Consider the following 17,957-nt stretch of genomic DNA (forward strand, 5'->3'; position numbering starts at 1 on the left):
TCCTCGGGCGGGGCGAGGCGAGGCGAGGCGGGGCGGGGGGCCAGGCCCGCGGGGGGCCTCTCTCCCGGAGCAGAGCGGGGGTTCGAGGGGGGTTTACCTCACGTTGGGGCCGTACCGCGCTCGTAGCGCCCGAGGCGTGAGCTGGGCACGGAGCCCGGCCCCTCAGGGACGGGACGAGGCCGCAGGGAGCCTCCGAGACGGTTCTTGCCGAGCGTTGTCAAGCTTTAGGTTTTCTTGGGCCAGGCATGGAGGCAAGTGCACCGCAGCCCCGAACGGCCTCCGCAGGCCTGTTCTGCGCTTGAGATCACCAGAGGGTTGGGAAGGCGGCACCGGGGGGTCAGAGCCAGGCCTGAGGCTTGGCTCTGCCATCAGGGAAGCCTCGGCCGCCCCGCACTTGCCCTCCCGTCCGTCCTCGTTGGGCACAAGGAGCTGCCAAGGTGGAGGATGACGCTGGGAAAAGGGCCCGAGCGCTGCCAAACCCCCGAACCGCTCGGCCTTGTCACGAGAGGATCGTCTGAGAGCAACCTGACATTGATGCTTAACAAATAACTACGCCTGGCATGTTTAAAAAATGCAGAACCCACCAGCTTTGCCCGTCATTTGAGGCATAAAAAAACATTTTGGGAAGAAAGAGAATGTATCATTCCCTCGGTGACAGGGTTGTTTTGCCTTCTTAGGTATAATTAGACACACAGGCATGAAACAGGACTTCTGTTGCTTAGGTGATCAGGTTTTCCTATTGCTCACTCCTCGCTTGAAATTTTAATCCTTTTTATGACATTAAAATTATTTCAATAGCAAATAACAGTGACATCATATGCAAAGAATGACTGTTCTGAGTGAATAATAAAGAAGTGGGAGCAAAAACGCACAAGCAAAGAGATTATTTTCATGCAAATTATCCTCATAATTAAAAGCAGGAGGGGAAAGATGCGATTTTGTGAAATGGAAAACATTCTGTACTTTTGATACCCAAAAAATTGACTTGTATCATTCTTTGGTGCTTGATGTAATGCTTGTACCCAAACCCGATTAATTTAACATTAAGCAAACACTTGAAATGAGTTAAACCCAAAACCTCACGTGTGAAGCTTTGGGCAGTTTGGTGGTGCGGATCCTGGATACGGATGCTGGGATACAAATCCTCATTTCCAGCAGGGTTCAAGCTAGCCTCTCGAAATGGAAAGGAGTCTCCCACTCCAGTCTGGATTAGATGCTGTTGAAATTTTCCAGGAATAAGTGTTTCTGTGAGAGCTCCATTCTGACTGACAGACATCTTTCTGGAATGACTTTTTTTGCATCAAGACTACAGGAATTTCTAGAAATATTTCTTCTGCCTACCGCCACCTCTGTACTTACGTCCTGGTTGTGCTGAACCTGCCTTTACACAGCTCAGGCTTCACACTGCTTTCCTCATTTTGAGCCAAAATTACCTATCAACAAGATTTTGCCGATCTCAAATACAAGTCTGCATGTTTTTCCGGTTAAATCCAGTCCTAAATCCGGTATTGATTTCAGACCTGTTTAATCTTCCATGTTTATTTGATCTATAGTGCTGCGTAGTCTTAAGCTGCTACCAAAAGAGAGGGTTATGATTTCCTGTGATGACTGCACAGCAGGAGTAAATGAGTTCCCGAACAACTAAATTCCTGTTTTCATACACATGTTTCTAGGTGTAGAAAAATGAAGGAAGAGAGAAAAGCAAATAAATTACAGAGTATAAAAATTGTTCCCCTGTAGAATAGTTTTCAAAGTTTTGCAGGAATAATTTTTTATTATTATTTTTAAGCCTGTGTGAAACACTGAGCTTCAGCACTCTCATCTGTCACATTATGCTTCTACTTAAAGACTATCATCAAGAGGGAATAACCATGTCAACTCAGATAGCAATTTTTATGTCATCAAGTTCTGATGACTAAAAAAAGTAGCATGTGAAACAGAATGTGGAAAAACATATGGCTACCTCTGAAAGTACAATAGCATATGAAAATAATTTAATTCAGTAGAACAATGTTAATTCAACAGGAAGAGTATATGCATAAACTGACTGCTATTTTGTTTCAATCACAAATAATTACATTTCCCTTGGTATAAATTTCCTTGTCTCTTTCAATGCCTCTAGAAAACATATGGGAGCCTATAATAATGCCACATACAGCCTCTACCTGGATTTGGACCAGAGTTAAATTTTTCTCTCTTTAAATTTTAAAGGTTTTTTTCCCCCCTCACCGAACAGATTTTTCAGATTCTAAAAAATTCACTTTCCTCTTGTTCAAGTTTACAACTTACTTTTGGTTTTAAGCAGATATCAACCATATAAGACATCCACGATTTCGTTCCTCTCTTTTTCTTCCCACTCTTTAGGCTGCTTTCAGCCTTAAAAACTGCCTATTAGATCAACTAAGGGTGCTCAGCCCTTTGCTGGATCAGGTCGTGTCCCCCTGGAGAGATGATCTGATATTTCATAAGGCATTGCAACAACTGAGAAATACGCCTAGCATTTGGCATTCTCTCTAGAAGCGTTGGATTTCTGGGATAAGCAATATGTCTACAACTATTTCTGTCATTATTTTAGAACACCATGTGTTAGTGCCCTTAACAAAGTAAAAACTTGATTCTGAATCCTGGCTAACTTTTGGTATGCCACATGAACGGTTGTAAAAGAATATCATCTGCGTACTTTTGCATTAAAACCAGTTACTTAACCTTTGCTGAGAGGTTTTAGTACATCTTGAGTATAGAATCTAACAGAATTTTTCTTACACAGGTGAATGAAACCTCCTGAGATCCGTGGAGAGCATTACCAGCTTTGTTCTACAGAAACTGAGAAGGAGAAGCGCTGCAGTTTGCTGGAGATCATGGGCGGGGATCCCTGCTAAAGCTGGTGGATGTGCTCAGCAGTCACTGCCGTCTGATGCTGAGTGTGTGTCACGAGCCATAGCTGGGTTTAACTGTTGACAAACTGGGTAATTAGCTACTGTATTACGCCATTTTCATTGCATATATAGTTTTTACATGCAAAAGTACATACATTTGGGGGCTGGTCCTGCACCAATTTACACTCAAGTCCATAAATCCTCCTACAAGATAAGTAATCTCAGTGCCTTGGCATATTTCACTATTTCCAAATATAATATCCTTTCTAGCTGATGAGAACCTCCTGAAAAGAGGAGTTCTGATCTGATTTGTAAGCTTTAGCCGTACTTTCAAAACCTGTTCTTTCAGTGTGAAATCTGTGAGAAGTTTTGCTTTAACAGAGCGGCATCAGGAATTGTCCAAAAGTTGGAGCTTGATCATCTTGCATCTCTTTTAATAAATCAGTGAAGGTAGTTTGATATAGACATGCTTTTCTCCCCATTACACCTGTCAAGGAGGAAGAACCAAAAAGATAAACTGGTTTGTTTTTAGAGTCATATCACACAGCCCTTCAGAGCAGCATTGCCTCTTCCAGTAGTTGGCAAGGAGATACTTCCCAGCTTTCTCCCAATTACCTAAGTTCTTAGCAAAAGGATGTGTTTTATTTTAAACAAGAACATTGAATGGGGAATTCACTCTGAGATCTGGCCTGCATGGCTTCTTACAGGGGTAAAAATACGGGATTTAATTCAAGATAAGGGGGGGGGGGGGGGGGGAGGAAGCAGCAAAAAAGAGGGAGGCAGCTGTCAGACAGAATACGTTCTGTTTGCTGAGACATATGTTCTTGAACTGAACTTTTCCCTTGTGATTGGTTGTGCTCATTCTCCCAGCAGAGAGAGGCTACATACTAGATGGGCATCAGATGGCAAGCCCTAGAAAAATAGATTGAAAAGTGTGCAAATAATCATCTCTAAGCACACACAGAAGCATTCATTACTGCTACTGTTACGGTTCAAAATATCCCAGTGCAGAGTGGGGATTGGGGAAGGAAAAACCATCTTACTGATTTTTCGGTTTAATAAATCCATCATGTCCCAGGCTTACAAAGAAGCACCAAGAAAACCCAGTGAATTTAGAATTTAGAATTTAGAACTCGTTTATTCAAGGCAAGCACAAGAATCAGTTCATGAATCCCTGGATATCCCAAGCCAGCCTCAGAAGACCACAGCGTGTTTTTCCAAAGACCATAGCATGTTTTACTGCAGGTGATTTTTACTGAGAGTGCCTAAAGTGCCTGCCAAACTAAACTCACACTAGCCCAGCTGGTCAGTATAAATCTAGAAGGGATTTCCTTTCTTGGCAGTTTCAGTGTTGTGATTCGGATTGTTCAGATCATAATTTTCTTCTCTGGGGACATTTTTATAACTTCATTTTTCAAAAACAAAAATACTACTCTTTAAAATAAAAAAGAGCCAGCATAAACAGCAAGGATCTCCAGAAGGAAAGCAGACAAGCACTAAACCTTTCTAGCTGACATTAAAATGACAACCACACTCAGCCTTTCGCTGTGGCGGAGGGTGGCAGCAGATTTTCATAGAGTACGTGTAGTCCTTTAAGCACACACAAACCTTGACAGAACTATGCAAATCAGGGGTTTGGGAGATTCTGCCAGGGCCCTTTCTTTGCATTTCAACTTTGAATACCTGAGGGTATTCCCAAGTATCCTTTATCATCATCATCATCATCCTTTAGGCTACAACATTTGGGTGATGTCCAAGATTGCTTCCTAGGATGGACCCTATGCACTGGCAAACAAACTGCAGCTGCAGCCAGCCAGGCAATGCTGTTGCAGGAAGCTGTGAAAACAACAGGTTAGTTTGAAATTTGGCTTGCATTGATGGTAAGTCAATAGCACCATCCAGGCCTAAGCCAAGTAACTTGCCAAAGAACGTCTGAGCTTGTCTGATTTGTAGAAATATGTCTCTAGATTCAGCATGTCTCTGAAACAAGAGTCCACAAAGTGCTAGTAGCAGGATCTTTTTTCTTCATTTGTCACGGAAAACAGGCCTGTCCTGTCTTCTGTTTTGTTTCACAAACACTTCTGTTTTGGTTCCAAAATTTCACGCCTGCATTTGATTTACAGAACCAAACCAGAGCTGTACAATTCTGGATTTATCCTCATGTGCAAAGAATATAATTACAGTAGGAAATGCTTGATAAACCAACATATCTGATGATGGAACTTGATCTGTTGAACCAAATTCCTCACTGGGTGTGAAGTCCATCTCATGAAGAAATGATTCAAAGAAATCATCAGTACATTTGCAGTGGTTCTACTGGTAGGAATGCTCTTAGCATGGGTGAACCAGACAGATGCTACTGTCCTGGGTCAGAAGCAACTTCCACTGGCGTTACCTAAAGTCTCTGAGTTTTTTCCTTCACCATTTTCAATGAATCCATCACTATCTTTAATAATCCTAAAACAGACCAACTGGAAAACAAAACAAAACAAAATTATGCTATGCTTAAGTATTAATCAAAGGGGGAAAAAAATCCATTGATTTCAGTGAAGGTGGAATTTCCTGTAGACTCTGTTCTTGTTTCTATTTATTTGGCAGTTTAGGAGACACCTGTAAGAGGAGACAGGAGATGGGTCCTGTGTTTCAGGCCTGCAACTATTACTTTTTTTGCTGTAATTTACAGCACATATTTCAAAGCCAGTTATTCTAAACAACACAAAAATGCCAAAGTAACTGTATCAGTAATTTAAAGTATTTGGATTAGATCTGAAGCATGAAAGTGTTTCCATCTTCATAGCCAACAAAATGTCAGTTTTCACCATGTGCGTGCCTAGGGCATCTCAGGAGGGAAAAAACCCCTTCAAATAAATAAACAGGTTTAAAGAAAGGCTTCAGGCAACACTGTCATGACTGACATCACTATATAAAAATGTAAATATATAAATATATATATATATAAAAAAACCTGTTCCTGTAAGAAGGAACATATACAGCTAACTATCACCAAGGTAATGTGTGCAATTCTTTTGGTTACGGGCTGATACACTTAGCCCCTTTTTGTTTTCTGATTCAACAGGCGGAACTTTATTTCAGTGCATTTCTGCTTGTATACCATAAACTCAGTGATTTTATAAACTGTACAGAGATGATATAAGTTGATGTAAAAGTCAATGACACCAATGAGCTATTGCTTAAGAAGTTTGGCAAATTATGTATGTTACCTTCGTGAGAGACTTAATTGCAGAAACCTGCCCACTGGATTGGCAGTTCTCTACTGCACTCCAAAATTCTAATTACTGTCTTCTGCACTGTTTCCTGCTAGCAGCACCACATAATTAAACTCCGGTGTTGGAGGAATTTATAGTGAATTGATACAGGGTGACTTGGCCGATGTGCTCTACTACTTTGCTAAGATCACTGTCCATCTTTAAATAAGTGGTCCTGCTGTATCCCTTAGTCATTTTGCTCAGTAGCCTCTACCCCAAAGTTGCCATTTCAAGCTAGCAGAAGCGAGCGTTCACTCCAAACCCCGACTCAGATTCCTATCAGAATACATTTTTCTTTGGTGGGTCAGGTCTGTAAGCATTTTTACATAGATACCATAATTCCCATCTGAACACATATGTTAGAGTATTCTGAGGCCAGCTGTGATATGCAGACCTCTTATTTAGAATAGCCTCAGTTTTTTTTCTGGAATGGAAGTAACTGAAAACTTGCACATTTAAATAGATTTTATCTCTTTGCATTTTTGGAATAATCTTCCTCCCTTTGCATAATGGATAGCAGCCTTAACACTTCCCATTTCTTCAACTGCATCAGTTGCTTAGAATAAGGATCTCATTTTCACATGAATCCTGTGGCAGGGCAACCTGACGGACCTAAATTCAATGAAAATTACATAAAATTGAAAGAGAGCAGATGTCAATGTAAGTGATGGCAGGGCAGCGCTATTACTATCATCTACTTTGCATAATCATGTTAGCAACAAAGCCTGTTAGCACATTTCACAGCTTTTCCCAGCAAGCTGCGACTGTAAGCTTTTGGGAAAGCGACAGAGCTTCTCCTCCTATTCAGGATTTCTCAAGTGTCTCAGCCATTCATACAGGTTTTATGCTCTTTGAGACAATATCAGAGGTAAAGTATCAAATTTAAGTGATTTTCTAAATGGTAAGAAGAGCCCAATTTCTTTCATAATGGATAACTTCATCGTTTAACTATGTGAAAAACTTAAATAGATAATATCTATTTGGTTTTATCATGTGTGTTGGGGGGCATACTTCTAAAGCTTGCTAACTATTTCTTTATAGATTGGAACAGGAAAGTGAGGTATGAGAGGCTGATACTCACGTGCACATAATGCTTTGGCTGGCTTTGGATCCCACCTACGTGCTTTGACTGGCTTTGGATCCAGGAGCTACTGAGTCATTCTCCAGTCCATGTAAGAGTAATCAAGTATCTCTTGCTCTTATCCCATTCGTGAAACTGTCTCTGCTGATGATCTGAGTTACTCACAATTTTCTTAAATTCCCATTAGAAAAGGACCTCCACTGTCCAAAGGAAGCGCCGATACAGAATGTACCAGTGTCTGTGGGGGTCTTTCTCCTGGCTTCAGAAGACTTTAGATCAGCCCTTAGGAAGCCATTAGGAGTGGGGGGTAGAGAAGCAGCATTTGGTACAGATTGTTCTCTTGGAGTTGAAGAAGTAATTTAAGGGTGTCGTAGGGAATGTCAGAGCTCTGTGGTTCCCCAACCACTTTATACCTATCTGTGAATCTTAGGCCCTGAAGGTCCTTTAGCTCACTAGAGATGCTACTGCATGGTCAAAAGAATTAGGGAGGATGAAAATCTTCATTTTTTCTAATCTTCCTTCACTGACTAGTTTTTAGATTTGCCAAGGTGTCTTGATCTGGCTGGATGGGATAGAGGCAAAGGTGACCCTTCATTCACACAAAATCAGTGCATTTGTTAACTACTAATGTCATCCTGGTTGAGGGATGATTTGTTAACTCACATGCCTCATATCAGTGCTCTTTATGTTTAAGGGACTGTATATATGTGAAGGAAAATTTGATGTCTTTAATTTATATTCGACAAACTTGCTGTACCTCAGAGCTAACTCCAAGTATTTCAGAACACATTTCTTTTCCCAACTATCTCTGCTGCTATGAGATATCGAAACCTGAAAAAATAGAAAATTGTTTTTGCAGCAACTTCAGAGACACTAAATTAGGCCCTAGGTTTACTAGCAGTTCTGAGATAGGAATTATTCAATCACATTATATTTCTGACTTTAAAAAGTTTTTCTTCTTTTATTCACCGTTAGAAGCAGATGAAAGTTCATTTGGAATCCATACACATCTTGACATATAATAGAGTACAATGTACTTTAAGAAAATAATAAGAATGAAAAAAAATCTGGTTTGCCTTAACAGTAGGAAATTTGAGGCTCAGGTGAACTATAATGGGTCCTATTAACATTGCACACCAGAATTCTGAATTGCTCATGCGATGATAATAAATATTTACAAGATTAAAAGGATGGCTTTATTCCCAGTGTTTTATTTCCCCTCCCTGGAAGCTATTACCTGAAGTGCTCTCTACTTTTGGTGATGTTAAACGTAATCACCACAATTTTTCATTTGAATGACTAACTCTCCACTAGAAAATATAGAAAATATTTATAACTGTGGTAAGTTTAGAAAAGAACTTGCGTCTACCAATGTTTTGTCTGATGCTTTTAAAGGAAGTGTTGTGTGACCTTAGAAGAACCACCCGACCTTGATCAGAGGACAAAATCATCCAGCTCTGTTGAGTGCAAGAACCTTCCACCAAACTACTTATCAGCTGAGTTTTTCAGAAATTCCCTCTTATGCTGGCCTTTCTCATTCTGTCATTTTTTCCCTATGTCTGGTTCTGCTGTCCTCCCTTTTACTTCTTAGCCCGAAGACCAAATGCTCAATAGTCAAAGTGGAAAAAGACCTAAAATGAGAGGTGGAAAAAATAATGTTTGCAGCAAATTAAAAACGCTGGGCCATGCACTGCCTTTGTCTCATAATAGTTTTTTTGTAACGGGAAGGATTTTCTTCAGTGAAAGTGATAGAAGCACAGATGTAGAATTAGCCCTGGGTCTAACATGACTGCTGTCCTTATACAGCTGCCAAACTTTCATTCTTTCATGCTCAGAGGTGATTTTGATGGTATTCTTATTTCAGCAGCTCTCGTCTTGCACAGGACAACATTTGATCTGCCACTGCTTTTCCAAGTGTCTGGCTGTGACAATCTGTGGTGGCTTTCATACGTGGGCACAACAAAGACAGTGGCAGTTTCTCCCCATTTTGTGTACTGCAGTTTCTAAAGCTGTTTTAAAGAGTCTTGTTACTACATTAATTTAATTTCTCTCCATTGAAGGGGAGTCTGATTGATTCCATCTGAATATTTTCCATGATCAAGGGTGGGATGAAACGGGAATCTTTCCACCCTTAGAAAATAACTTCACATATAAGGTGTGTAGCTGTTCATGTACGCATGTGCAGAAATGTAATTTATCTTCAACACAGGTGGGAAAGTTAGGGAGAGCTGATGAATTTTTCTCTATGTCTACAGTATGTTCTAGAAGAGGAACCCAAGAACATAATAAGCTGCATTCACCACTTTGAATTTTTTAAGTTATTCTTCATGGATCACCTTAGTTGAGCTGTTAAGAAAAATAATCTTATCTCATTTTCCACTTTATCTTTTATTGCTGCAATTCATATCTGTATATTACCTTATCTCAGTGCCCTCATGGGATTGTTTCTAATTTGTTCAAATTCAGAACAATTTCTGTTTGCTCTCACTGTGATCAAGGTGGGCTCATGCAAAACTGTGCTCTTCTAATCAGTTTTATTAGATGGGACTGCTGATTAGGTGTCTTTATACTTGTCTTCCAGACCAATTTCTAAAATGAATTCTCACAACGGCTCTTTGAAGCTCCTGATTCTAATACAGATAATATTCAGGTTCATAATAGGAAGTTTGTTGACAAACATATTTCTAGAAAATGAAAATCACAGAATTACTGGAACGATGCATACGCAGTGTGTGCTGCTCCCTTTACTCTTTGGTTACGAACAGACAGTGCTTTAAACAACAGACAATTAAACATGATGATGGTTGCTTGTTTTATGACAGTGGACGAAATCTGCTAAGTTCAGTCACTGGAACTACTGATTCACAGTGTGCAAACAGGAGATGCTGTGTCTGTATGGCAGCACAATTCATACCATGTAGCTACTTGTTCCACACAACGTTTTTTCTGTTTATCCTCTATTTATTCATTACATATTTATTCATTAATTCAAACCCTCAGACTTAGATATTTGCTCTTCTGGGCAGTTTCGTGTCCAAGTCCGGCTCCAGAGAAAGGGTTGGGAAACAGCCTTCCATGTGCATGAGAGATGGAAACCTCCCAAGTGGGCAGCACTGGGAGCAGTTTCATTTCAGTGGATTCACAACAGGGCAAGAGTTGTCCAAAAAGTTTAAATTGCCATTTTCCTCAAACATCTAAGAAGATAAAATAATAAAAATGTTTAAAACCCTGTTAAGAGGTAATATTAATATTAATGATATGTCCTAATATAAAAATTTTCTTCTGTCACTAAACCCTACATTTTAATTTTCAGTTTGGAGCAGCAATTGCTATTTACATTGCAAAAAGTGACCTACCATTGAAGATAATGTAATTTTAAAACTTTGTGACCTATTATAATGAGAGGGCAGCTGAGGAGAAAAGCTTTTCATTATGACTATTAACTGTATTGTGAGTCTGAATTTTTTCCTCAATTTACTGTTCAATTGAGTCTTCTGCCAAGAGATACTATATTAAAATCTTTTTTCTCTTTAGATGGTTAATGCAAGGTTATAATTAAGATAAGTGGGATCAAGCATCACATCTCAAATTGATGTTGTTTGATGGAAGCGGATGTCTTTTTGCTGCTTTATAAGCTCTGTTGGTGTCAACAGCTGGAACTGATGTCAACATCTGAAGAGCTGATGTTCTTCAGAGTCATCATCCGTTTTTTGTGCATTTGCATTCAGCCTCAGAATGAAAACTCTCTGTAATCCTCGTGGCTTGACCCAGTGGTTACATAGACTTCAGAGCTCACATAGCTCACAAATTCAGGTCATCTTAGGGAATGGGGGCAACCAAGGATTAATGTAGGCTAATTACTTGGCTTCTTGGTGCACTCTGACAGTTTCTTCCTTTTAAAATTCAGTGTAACTTTGCAAGTAATTAAACATAGCTCTAACTTCGTAATGCAAAAGTGGTTTTAAGAACAGTCAAGCAGTTAAGTGTAGCCCTGTGGATGATACTGGGTGGTTTGATTCTTGCATCACACCTCTTGAAATTCAGCGCATTTTAAAGTTCTCACAGCATTTCTTTCCTTTCCTTCCACGACACTTTCTCTCATGGCTGAGGAATTAGCACCGCTAAAACCAAATATATATTTTTGATTTTATTTGTTCTTGTCCCTTCTGTGATTTTATTGTACACGATAGAGCAGAGGAGTAATGCTTTGTAGCCTGATGGTTTTAGTTCTCTAATCTTTTCACAGGTTACCACTCCTCCGCTCTGAGGACCATGAACTGTTAAATCAATCCAGACTGAAGATTTTTTTTAGTATATGCTGTTACATGTCTTCAGTCTCCATCCACTGTCCCTACCTTATATTCAGCAAATATGACTGTTCACTGATTTTAAAGGATGAGACTGAAGTGCAAAAGATGATCTGCAGTACAAATCCAAATGCTTAATTTACTGGTTTATAATCTGGAATTGTACTCTGTGTTCTTGCTGGAATAGGTTTTGGTCAGGCAGTTTGGGTTTGGACTCAAGTTCCTCTAAGATCTGAAAAAATCTGCTGTTAGTCCTGATGCTTAAATCTACCTCTAGGAAGAAATACTGTCACAGAGATAACGCTTATATAGCTGGAAGTGATGGCGTGGCAGCATCAGTGACAGCAGCTCTGTGATGCCTGCAGTGTGTTTGTGATCCTGGTGGGCAGCAGGAAGGGGAATAGGGGAAATATTTCTAGTTTAGGTGCCTGGAGATGAAAACAAGAAGACTTTGCTCAGGTCTGGCACCTGAGCTGTGATAGCAACAACAATTGAAATCATCAAATCCAAATATACTTCATTATTCCCTTAATCGGGAAGGTAAGTACCACTCATCAGGTTTAATGGGCAGTTAGCATCACTTGGTTTTATTGTGTAGTCTGAGACTGCTGGTTGTTATCTGCATTTACACTGCCCTCAGGGCTGGTGCAGAAGTGCTGGTGATGCTTGGTGACCATGGGTATGAGCTCAACATGCCAAGTTCCAGAAGGAGCCACATCCAAGCTTGGGATTTAGTGAAGTTGGTGAGGACTTTTCATAGACGTTTGTGGACTGTTGATCAGGCTGCTTACAAGGAAGGTGTCAGCAGATGAGGTGATTTCATTTCCAGCCAGAGGGCATTAGGTGGTTTTGCATATCTTTCTGTAAGCAGGCACAGAATGATCCCTGCTAAGTCATCAACCGGAGAGCCACAAATAACAGGGGGCATTACTTGTTAAGTGGCAAAGCAAAGGGAGAAGGGGAATTTGAGCTTTAGGGCCTCCCACCTGAGCAAAAAGAAGGGACCTCTTCTCTGTGCCATTAATGGCTTGGGTGTTTCCCTCCAGAAAATCCTGCTAGTTCTGGCCCTGATGGTTCCTGCGATGGGTGGGAGATGTGGCACGGAGCAGGAGGAACCCAAACAAATCTAGACAGTGGGCAGGGGAATTTGATTCTTGGTCATTTCCTTCTTTTTTCAGGCCCTGTAGGTAGAGAGAAAACCAATGTTTTGTAGATGTTTCCAGTACACAGCTCCCTTAAGGCCAGATGGTTTCAAAATAAAATGAAAGTTACCTATTACCAGGCTGGTACTTCACTGGGCAGGCCAGGGGCCTGCAGACAGAAAACATGAGATGGGAAGACTTTCTATTTTTCAAAAGAAAATCAAAGCCTGTAAACATCGCAGTAGCCTCCATTATATATTCTGGGGTTGTATTAAATAATTTATCCTTCAAGTCTGGATGTTTTGCAAAGCAACTGTTTATTAGGGTATTAGAGGCATAGATGTGTAATTTTTTGGGTAGTAAAACTTGGCAAGAACTTTAATTTCAAAAGAAAAAATCCAAGCAAAAGTTGCCAGTCACTGTTCCATTCTGCTTCTATAGTGAGGCTAATCTTATGTTTCATTACATATTCATATGGGTGCTTGAATCATTGTATAGAGTATCTGAATAAGAATTTAATCACACTGCCAATTAATTTGCAAATAAACTTATTGAAAAATGCTGCTAAGTGCAAGAAGTTTTGGAAATGTAATATAGAAGCTCACCAAGTGTTCATTTTTTAAATCTGAAGGACTCTAATGCAATCTGATAAATTGATTCTGTAATGTTGCCGTGCTGAATTTCAAGGCCTTTGGCAATGAAGAAAGCTATAATCTTTTGTTTCATTAGACCACTGAGGTAGGATATATTTGCAAAACTGAATTAAACAGACTAAAAAGCTCTAGTCAAATGCTCTGGCAGGAACTAGAAAATTGGGTATTAGGATACATATATATGTATCTATAGCTCTGCTTCCCCAACAGCAGTATGGTGACTCACCACATCTGCCTCTGCACACAGGAGACAGGGCTTCCTGAGTGGAATTAACACTGTCTCTGTCAGCTCTCCTAAAGCTTTCCTTATTGCTGTTTGTCCTGGGTCCTTCTAACCGTGCTCAACTACCCTGCAAGCTGTGTTTCTGGGATTCTGCTGTGGATTACCAGCATCGTTTTCCCACCTGGTGTCATAACCCTGGAAATACTTGTTCTGTCTGTTAGTGATGAGATTTATCGTGCCCTGAGTCCCAGCAAATGCAGTCAGCTTTAGGAAACAACATTTCTATTCAATAAATCCCTTTAGATCAAGCAATATTAAATGAAGAAGAAATAGTAACATCTAAAATAAAAAATAAAACCGGCATCAAAGCTGAGGTTTTACCCCAATGTGCAAGAAATGCAAAGAATGAACCGAAGTTTACATTCACTCTTAGTTTTTACGTGGGAAGTGTTCAGATACTCTGCTGCTGAGGGGTGACATAAAATGGTTACATAATATCAGAGAGCTTAAAGAAAAGAGTGTACAAAGCCCGTACAAAGATGCATGACTTCTGAGGGAATTTGGAGTTATAATCTATCTAGATAACACTGCAGAAGGATCTTGTATGAAGTCCAATCACCAGGAATTGAGACTTTCAGCAAAACTTTTCTTTCTCTTCAGAAAACACCTTTGAGAAGACCATGATCTTAAATACGGTGAGCATCCACACAGTTAACTTTTGCAGGGATGATCACCGAGGAGGAAGAAAATTAGAAAAATGCTTTAATTTCATTTGCTATTTAACTTCAGTAGTTTATCAGGATAGACAGATGAAAATTTCTGTGTTTCTGGGCAGGCAATAAACCTTTGTCCTTGTCCTTTCTGTTGCTGAGAGAGCTGCTAAATGTTTTTTTAAGTAGAAAGTTGTGTGAGACAAGAACTGAGATGTATCTGAGTGAGGAGAAGCTGATGCAACTGATCTGAAGCTGCCATTCAATGGAAAACTCAGGAACCCTATATTTTTGCTAAAGGAGTGAAATAACTCCTAGAAAAGTTCTAACAGTCATGGAAAACACAAACATTTATATTAGACAGGGCAGAAAACCAGCTGGAAGGATAGGAAAAGGCGGATAAGGCAGATGAGGGCATTGCCCAGGCCTCCCAGATCTGAGGGCATTGCCCAACTTGCTGTAGTCAAGGGATTTTTTTCACTTTCTTCTCAAACATCTGGTGCTGCCACTGTCAGAGGCGGCCAGTGCAGTAAACAGACCTTGGGGGTGATCCAACCTGGCAATTTCCACCTTTCTGAGAGATACAAAGTCAGTGCTCAGGTGTCAGGGAAAGGGCTGTGTTGCTGTATCCATGTCTTTAACATGTACACACACTTGGCAGGGTTTCCTGCATCCAGAAGGCCAGACTGGGGTGGGTACCACACAGGACCAACAAAACTGCAGATGATGTGTGGTGTGAACTCCATGGAAACCTGTCATCCTTGGAAAAAACCGACAGCTGCATCCTCTATGTCACTGTCATCTCCAGCTTTTGAGGCTTTAGACTATGTCCCTCTTACTTCCCCCTCCTCTACAGGAGACAGAAAAGATGCTGCTTTTGCATTTATTGCTCACTGTGCCAAGATCCTAAAGTGTCTGGTGTGCTAAAAACACTTAATAGCGCAGAGCGGAGCCGGCTGCTTTCCATTCTTTCAATGTGCTGACAGCTCACTTCTGAAAGTTTTAACTGTAGAGAGGAAGCAATTTGTCTGCAATTTCTGATTATTATTTTTCTTATTTGGCCTTAAAGGGGGATTCATGGTAAAATGAGGTTTAGATTTAGAGGCCTAGGAGGAAGCAGGTATTTTCTGTGAACATATAAAAGCATATGTCTGTTGAGTTGATCTCATTGCTCTGTTGAGCCCACTTGGATGGTCCCAGGGGACAGCGTGGTGGTACAACAGCAATCTGCTGGTACTCCTTGCCACAGGGCCAGCAATGAATTCACAGTTAGCAGTGATAACACTGGGCAAATTGCAAACAGCACATACCAGGGCAGAGAGAAATTGCAGGCAGAGACTCCCAGGTCCCCTCTGTTGAATCAGAGACACCCAAGATGCTGCTTGGCAGCTGGTTGGCAGCATCCTCTCTTTCTCAGAAGCTGCATCTCCCTGTTTTCACCTGCGATTTCAGCAACACATTTAAATTTGAATTTGTAAAAGAGAACACGCTGGTGGATATACTGCCCTTGAAAATGGCCAGTATGCGTGGTGCTGCCAGTCAGCATGAAACAAGTATGAGTTTAAATCTGAGGATTTTTTTTCAGATTGGTAGCTGCCCATTTTGCTATGGTGATGTGGGTTGAAACACCTGCCACCCCTCCTTCCCAGAGTCCCTTCTGTAGAACTACGAAGACACGTTATTTTACAATTCACTAGGAAAGATTCGAAGATCAGTGTGGAAGGTTTAGGTTTAGGTTTAGGGAGCATGGGACTAGGGAGGATGGGGTAATCTGGGCATGGTCTTCAGTGACGTGTCTTGTCTTTCCCAGTCTGGGGGGAACCGTATAGATAACCATATAGATAAACTCTCATTGCCTTGTTATTTGGACCTGGAGCTCCTAATTACTGCAGAACATTTGAAGATCAAGTCTCCAAGAGCAGATGGATTGGTGCTGTAGCATCACTGGGATGTGCAGAGGGAGGTTGCTATTCCAGAGCACTTCCCACAGCAGCTGCTGCAGGCCGGAGTACAGAAAGATGGATTTTTTTGGGTGCTTTGAGCCACCTTCCCCTCCTGCTCCCACCCACCTTCCCACACAGTTGTCAAGTGGTTAGTTTGTACAGAGAGAAGTTTTTGTTCCTGCGGTTCAATTTGTCACAACAGTCGTGTCAGGAGGAGATTGTTTGCTTTTTTCCCTTTTTTTTTTTTTTTAACCAGACACATTTCAAGTATAATTTTCAGGGAGTCAGCCCAGGGAATGGCATCTGCAAACTGAATGGAGGATGTTCAGATGACTGGGAGCCCTTCTGATGTAGTGGTAGCCTCTGAGTGAGTGTTTTGCTCCTAATCAGAGTCTATGAGCCATCTGACTATTGGATACAAATTCGGGTGCTACAAAGTTTGTTTGTGAACTGGCCCATGCCCCTGTCTGTCTGTAAACAGACCCATCTTTGGTCTTTATTTTGTTATTTCATGTGATTTGCAGCCTAGCAATAATCTGCCCCTCTCTTTGCTACGTATCCTGGCAAAACCACGGCGCAGTCGGCAGCAGCAGTAACTCAGAGTATCGCTGAGCTGCGTGGCTGATGCTTGCCCAGCTGGAGTAGCAGTCACGAGAGGGGATGGAAGCACTTGGGAGGGCAAGTGTGGTGGCTGCCCCATCCCTTGAGAGCTCAGGTTAAGATAAAATAACCTGGCACACCTCTACGTGGTACAGTAGAGGCTGAACAGCCCCCTATGGGGGGCTGACCCTTGGCAACAACCTTTTCTCATAGTAAGAGCCTGTAAAATGACAGGATTAGCAAAACCCATGGCTAAACCCATGACTTTGGACTCGCCTCATGGATTTCTGCACGGGCTTGGTGACTGTGCTAGTGGCTGGAGCTGAATCACAACTTGAGCTAATCCGTCAGTGCGTTCCTGGTTTCTCGGGTCCTTTCTCAGGGTCTGGACCTTCTTTTCTGTGATTTAAACTACCAAAAACTACAGATTTTGTGATTTTCTTTTCCTGGGGAGACAAAAGATTCTCCTTTAGCCCAGTGTCTGATCCCTGGGCTTGTGTGAGACCTTTCATATTGTGTGACAAATTTGATCAATATGATGTTCTTTCCACCTACTGCATTTCTGTTTTCCCTACCTCTGCTGTAGTGCCATTGATATTTGGGGCAGCTTTTGTGGAGAGCTGAAAATACCCTCTTTCCCATATATTTGTCATCCTTCTGCTTTCACCAACCCCACAAAATACCCTGATGATGTTTCTGCCTTCTCTTTTGCCATTAACAACTATGTTTTGTGACAAGAGCTATAGTTGCAGTCAGCATGCAAAATTTGCTGTTATTTTAAATAACCATCTGCTCTCCCCACAGTCTGCTACCTCATCCTTAATTTCTTTATTTTTTGGATGTTTATTTTGATTAGCCTTGTCACATGGTGCTATAAGGAAATCTTGCTTCACTTCACACGCTACTGCCATGTTGATACAGAAAACTGGCTTACAACCAAAAAGATGTTATTTTTTTTCATCTCTCCCCCCTTCTTTTTTTCCAGAAAAAGTTTTATGTAACAAAGTGTTGTGTAAGGAGGAGAACAGCAGGGAGTGCATCAGGACTCATGGATTTTCTTTTCAACTCTGTCACAAATCCGCTATGACACATTCAGAAAATCAGTACGGTCCAAATCTTCTTATTGGGATCAATGCGATAGCTGCTGTAAGTAGAC

The 17,957-nt window shown here is 41.0% G+C and overlaps 1 long non-coding RNA gene across 4 annotated transcripts in view; it reads left to right on the forward strand.

Annotated features, from left to right (window-relative positions):
- The window catches only part of LOC141951852 (uncharacterized), a 32,523-nt gene that overhangs the window by 348 nt on the left and 14,218 nt on the right, over positions 1-17,957 (forward strand). For 2 of the 4 annotated variants that reach the window (XR_012631463.1, XR_012631464.1), the window contains exons 2-4: positions 2,768-2,966; positions 7,184-7,314; positions 17,787-17,947. This is a non-coding gene — a long non-coding RNA (uncharacterized LOC141951852). Of the gene's footprint in view, positions 1-2,767; positions 2,967-7,183; positions 7,315-8,618; positions 8,791-17,786; positions 17,948-17,957 lie in introns of those variants that run through there. The other 2 variants (XR_012631466.1, XR_012631465.1) reach the window with 2 other exon arrangements.

Source organism: Strix uralensis, chromosome 18 (genome assembly GCF_047716275.1).
Source record: "Strix uralensis isolate ZFMK-TIS-50842 chromosome 18, bStrUra1, whole genome shotgun sequence".
Lineage (NCBI taxonomy): Eukaryota > Metazoa > Chordata > Aves > Strigiformes > Strigidae > Strix > Strix uralensis.